The sequence below is a fragment of the Hydra vulgaris genome, chromosome 06, assembly GCF_038396675.1.
Source record: "Hydra vulgaris chromosome 06, alternate assembly HydraT2T_AEP".
Taxonomy (NCBI): Eukaryota; Metazoa; Cnidaria; class Hydrozoa; order Anthoathecata; family Hydridae; genus Hydra; species Hydra vulgaris.
Window position 1 is genome coordinate 16,210,001 of NC_088925.1, and position 6,784 is coordinate 16,216,784.

General features: G+C 25.6%; 1 long non-coding RNA gene across 1 annotated transcript in view; it reads right to left on the bottom strand.

Moving 5' to 3' along the window:
* The window catches only part of LOC124814788 (uncharacterized), a 6,625-nt gene extending 299 nt beyond the window's left edge, over positions 1-6,326 (bottom strand). The window contains exon 1 of the long non-coding RNA XR_010639005.1: positions 6,187-6,326. This is a non-coding gene — a long non-coding RNA (uncharacterized LOC124814788). The remainder of the gene's footprint in view (positions 1-6,186) is intronic.
* Between the last annotated feature and the right edge of the window lie 458 nt (positions 6,327-6,784).

Here is a 6,784-nt window from a genome sequence, read left to right on the forward strand (position 1 = left end):
AATTTAAACTCCTACAATTCGAAAGATTGTTTAAATATATCTAATTGTTTGGTCCCTTCAGGCTTTAATATTTAGGATTGAACTTCTATAAATCAAAAACTCTTGAAATAAAGATATTTTGAGACCATTTGAGGATTTGAATTACAATAATTGAACTTTATATACTAGCAAAAAAGTTATAAACAAAACCATTCATATATATGAAATTCCATATGTAAGGACCGATAATAATGGGTTTAAGTAAGCCATCCATTTTTTTAAAATGATTATAAATTACTAATAATATAAAGATTTATTATAATTACTATTAATTAATATCTATATCAGAGTAATAATAATAATCAAGTTTAATAACTTATTTTGAAATAACTAGTTTAAAAAATTTTTTTTTTTGAATCAATTAGGGTAAACACCTGTTTCGATGATTTATATTTATGAAATTCTAAGTGTAAGGACCTATAATAATGGGTTTAAGTAGAACTTTCTATTGATTTTAAGATAATTTAATTAAGACTTATAAATATATAAACAATAAGGGGAATGTCATGGCAAGTTAAAAAAATTCAATTTCAAACTTTGTTCTCTCTCTCTTTATATCAGAGCCTTCTTAATAGAAGGCCTCTACACTGTGCGGGAACTTTCTTGACTGAAGGATGGTTTTAAATAACCTGCTTAAAGTTGTAAAATATTAGTAGCTGTTTTCAAAGAAATTTAAAATAATTTATAATGCCTTTAAAATGCTGCATACTTAACATATTGCTCAACTTATAAGTCTTCAGATTGTAAAATATCTGTATACAAATTTCCTTGTGAAGTATCTGAAAAAAAAAACAAGTGGTTTATGAGTATCCATTGCTCGCACTGGACTTTAACAAAATATAGCGTTGTTTGTAAATTGCATTGGCTAGACGATGCTGATTTTACATTATATCATGGTAAATTGAGACCAATTAATCCTCCATCAGTGTCTCCAAATATCATAATAATATAATTTAACACAACGTCAGCTTTAAATGAAGCTCAGATATCTATAAGTTAAAAAGGAGGATCATAAAACCCAAATATAATTTGAGCATCTAAATGTAGAGGGAGATCATTCCGTTTGCTTTACTGTTTATTTGCCTGATATAATAACCAATGCTTTTGAATATTTTGCAAAAAGTCATTCTACTTACAATCAATTGTATTGTGATTACCAGATGCCAAATTTTCAAACTTTAACTTGTGTAATTTCAAAAATAAATTCTCAAGATGATTTAGTTTTTTTAAGTTCTGTGCTATCAAAACTTAAGGAAAAAAAAGAAACTGTGTTTAGTTGATAAATGAAATTTATGTAAAAGCTTCTTTATTATATCAAAGTGAAAATATTTTTGGAAAAGCAGTTAATTATCTTGAGAAACTAGCTGCTACTATACTTTCATTTATGGTCAAAAGTCTTTATGGTGGACCTAAATTTTTAGCAAGAGTTTTACCAGTTAGTAATAACTTAAGATTTCCAACTAGACTAATGAAATTAATTGTAAAAAACCTTAGAATATTCTATATGTAAAGTAAGGTAAAGTAGTTGCAAATATTTTGATGGTAAAAAAGTTAACCAAAGCTTTTTTTCTAAGCTCAAAACAGTAGATAGAAATGGCATTTTTGGTTATGTCAAAATGTTTAAAGCGCACTAGAAATAATTGGCTGTCAGAAAAATTAGATCAGTTGAAGTTTATTTATAATGAAATATCTTACATTGCAAACTGGAGAGATTTAATAAACTTATATACACTAAAAAAAACTAATTATTTAAGTTATGTAAGTTGACAGAAACATCAGTGAATCCTAAACCAATAAACGGCAAAATATAAGCACTTGTTTACAAGTATATATTGAAGAGACAGTTGCAGCTCATAAAACTCATACTAAAATAGACTAAGAAAGTGTCAAGGATGCAATTATTTTTTTGGAGCGGATTATAGATTCTTGGAAAAATAGTGAACATTAAATGTCATGGTGCAAATCTTAGATATAGGGATGAATCCTGTAATGTAATCAGATCTTCATATGACATTAACTTAAAAAAATTGCTTGCTATTGCAACAATGGCTGAAAATATGAAACCAACATCTGGTAAACGAGTTTGCCACCTTACTAAAGACACAAGCAATGCACATTAACATACTAGTTGTGACCTAATTGATTTGTCTTGCCATCTTTCATCTTTAGCCATCTTTCAAGTGGAAATGAATATGTAATTATATGTTGGTTTTATTCTGATCCACTTAAATTTTTTTTTGGAAAATTACCTCAAGAATCAGGTGGTCCTTATTTTATATCCACTAAATCAGTTATTGAAAAAGTACGTATTCAACACGCCAAACTGGTGCTGCAGCTAAATATTGATGTAGAAGGAAATAATGGCTATGACTGTCTTTTATGTCTTTAGATTTGGATAATAGGGAAATTGATATTATTTACAATTTAGCAGATCAAGAAGATAGTATAAATATAGAAATTTTATATTCTATTATCTATATTGCTGGTTATGTTCAAAAGTGCTCCACTAAAGAAATTGGAGATGAGAACAACATATTATGAAAAATATGGAACTTATTTAAATACTTTAAATAGGGGAAGACTAACTATTCTGACACTTATCTGACACTTATCTCAATGGTCTTTATTTTGCTATATATTTTTTTCTTTATTGAATAAAAGAGTCTGAAGAACATTTCTGATTCGACAGTTTATTGCATAGTTGTACAAATTTTCTATTTCAAAGAAACAATGTCAAACACTTTTTTAAAGAACTTTGCATTACTTCACACTCCTAAAAGTAATAAAGAAACTAAACTCAAAAAATTAAATTTATGTAAACATTTTTTTCTTCCTACTTAGTACAAAAAAAATTTTTATTTTTTTTTATATTACTTATTTCTTTTAAATTGAAAATCTTAATTAAAAATGTTTTTACTCAACTTACGAGCATTTTAAAAGTTATTAAAAAGTTGTTAATTAACCTCAATAAATTATTTTTGCAATAAGAAATTAAAACCTTTTTTAAACAGACTGTTGACTATGTATATTTAATTATTATTTAATCTTAGCAGAGCTATATCTTTTACTAATCCACCTTTTTTTAAAATTGGCCTTCAGTCAAAAAATCTCCTGCGCGGTGTTGAGGCCTTGATATATATATATATATATATATATATATATATATATACATATACATATATGTATATATGTATATATGTATATATTATATATGTATATATGTATGTATGTATGTTTGTATGTTTGTATGTATGTATGTATGTATGTATGTATGTTTGTATGTAAGTATGTATGTATGTATATATGTATGTATGTATATTAGGGTGGTGCTAAAAACAACTTTTTTTGAAAATGTCTGCTGACACTCTCTAAATGTGTTTTATATAATGAAATAATACTGGATTTGAAAAATTTTTGATTTTGGTGCCACAAGACCCTTAAACATCACACAGGTTCATAAAATTATCCAAAAAAAAGTTTTTCAAAATATGTCATATTGGGTCTCAAATGAAGCGAAATTATATAAAAACTTCAAAAATAATCATCATTTTATTAAAAAACATTTAGAAAAAAAATATAACTAAAAAACTTTGCACAAATGCATATTTTTTATTTTTAGTTAAAAAAATATCATGTTGATAGCATTAAAATCTAAAATTTTTTTTATAAAATGTGATTGTTTTTATATAATTTCGCTTCATTTCAGACTTAACATGACATACTTTTGAAAAACTATTTTTTTGATAATATTAGGGACCTGTTTGATGTTTAAGGGTCTTGTGGCATCCCTAAAAATAATTTTCACTCAAAAAATTTTCAAATCCAGTATTATTTTATTATATAGAACACATTTAGGGGGTGTCAGCAGACATTTTCAAAAAAAGTTGTTTTTAGCACCACCCTAATATATATTAGAGATGTGCTGGAACCAGTTTCTGCAGATTTCCCGATTCTGGGTACCCAACAGAAAATACCGAGTCCAGTTACCCAGCACCGGGTGCATATTAAAAAGTTGGAATATAAGCTTGTAAAATCTCTTGCGCTGAATTGTTTTTACAAAATATTGCTGGTTAATTTGCGCTAATTAAGTTTGCCTAAATATATTTTGTGCTTCTTTTTAATAAACAACTATATTTACACTCGAGGTCACATATTCAAATTACGCAAATTAAAGTGTAAACTCAATATCTGTAAATATTCTTTCCCCCTCAGGTTTGTTAACATTTGAAATAACTTGGCATCTGACACCAAAACATCAAGAGCTTTAAAATTAAAATTAGCTCTATCAACTTCAAACATTTCTCAAGTAAAAAAATTCTTTCACACAATAAAAAGCTATATTCTTATATCTGTATAAATCAGTTTCCGTTTTGCAATATATTCTGATTGTTTTGCAAAAGCATATTTAAAAAATATTTTAATGAGAAATATCTATATTGAGTAAATTGGGCTTTTTGGTTATTAACTTCACAACATTCATAGACTTATAACAAGAAGTTTATTGGTTGAAGCTTAAACTAAAAGCAATCCTGTTAACAATATTTCGACACAACTTAAAGTACCACTTAAAGCACTTATTGTTAATTTTTATTAAAATTTTTTTTAAGATATCCTGTGCTGGGTACCGCAATAAAATGGCTGATTCTGGGTACCCGGTTTTTGGCTGAATGGGTCCGAACCGGGTACCCGGCACACCTCTAATACACACACACATATATACACACATATATATATATATATACACACACACATATATACACCAACACACACATATATACACCAACACACACATATTTATATTTAAATAAATAAATATATATATAAATTTTAGTGCACTTCAATGTGCTACAGTTTTTAATGCTATGTAAATTTGAATAAACTAATTTGTATTAAACTTCATAATAAAAAGAGATAATTACAATCACTATTAGCTTTATTGCTAAAAATTATAATAATCATAGATTTCAAATAAAGGTTTATGTGAGAATGTATAAACAATATGAGCCGGTGAGAATCAAAATGGTTTACATCAACGTTTCCCTAATTTGAGATTTAAGGGTGAAATGCAAGAAATAAACTTGAAAAATCACAGTCTCGAAAACAAACTTGAAATAAAAAAACAAATTGCCATTATCATTTTGTAAAAATATTATGGAAGGTTATAAAAAATTTTCTATTTTCAAAATAATTTTGGAAATATATTTGGAAAGTGCTTACCTAAAAATAAAAACGTTTTGTTTTAAATTGCAAGTAAACTTTTTTGCTTATTTGTTCAACTTTAATGAAAAATGGCTTTTTTTATCAGTTTTTTAAAACTATTTTATCTAGTATTTATTCAAAGCATCCTTTTTGCTATTTTTATTTAAATTTAAATAGCCTAAAAATGAATTTATGTGAATTGTGCAAGCTAATTTAAATTAAAAAATGACCATCCTATCAGCACTTTTTCGTGCACTAGCATTAAAGTTCAAACAGAGAAGACAGGCTAAGGTAATTTAATAAATGTTAAGTTTTATTTTAGGATGACTTACTATTTTAGGATTAGGATATTTTTATTATACTTTTAAAATGTAACGACACCAATTCAGATATATATATATATATATATATATATATATATATATATATATATATATATATATATATATATATATATATATATATATATATATATATATATATATGTATATATATATATATATGTATATATATATATATGTATATATATATACATATATATATATATATATATATATATATATATATATATATATATATATATATATATATATATATATACACACACACATATATACCTACTTATAGCGTATTTATATAAGCATTTGCTCACTTTTAGTGCACTTTTGCTTATCTTATTCAATACGGCTTTTTTAGAAAAAGAAAAAAACGAAGAGTAATGAATGAAAAGATTGCTGCCCCGGCCAAATGCTCAGCCGATGTAGCAGCACTTCATTGTGAGTCAGGCTAATTGTCAGTCGATGTATGTACTGAAGCCCACGGTAACAGGCTATTTCAGTATGACATCAGACTGCTAACCTAAATCAGCAGTATAAGATATGCTTCTTGTAAGAAACAAAGATTGAACTAAGAAAAATAAGTTAATAAAAATAAAACTAATCTACTTACAGAGCCTGGACCATCATGTCCTAATCTTCTAAAAATAGTGGTTGTTGGAAGCATAATAACTTGGGAGCATTTGACTGCTTTAATCATCATTTTTAATATTTCAAAAAATCTTAAATACAAGAACATATATTTATATAAAGAAATAATAATAATAATAATAATAATAATAATAATATATATATATAATGCTAAATGTGGTTGAACAGCAGTTTTACGTTTAGCAAAAACTTTTTTATTTCTGAATATTTAAATTATTTTTTAGTATTGTTCTATGTGATGTTTGTTGAGAAAATAGTTTATTTTGTCAAAGAAAGTGATTATTTTAAATAATTTTACATAAAGAAATGAAAAATAGTTTTACAATTTTATCAAAGAAGAAATTTTTTTTTATTATCATCTGCTAACAAATTTATAGCATAAAACATAAGTCTCTCCATCATAGATAAAAATATGTGAAAGCAAATAAACTTTAAAAAAAAAAGAAAAAAAGAGAGAAGTGTTTTGGTTTATGTGAATTCTTTTCACCAATATTTAATTTTTTTGTTTCTTATAAATTCAATTTTGCGTAAAGTTCTTTTATTTATGACAATTTATTTAT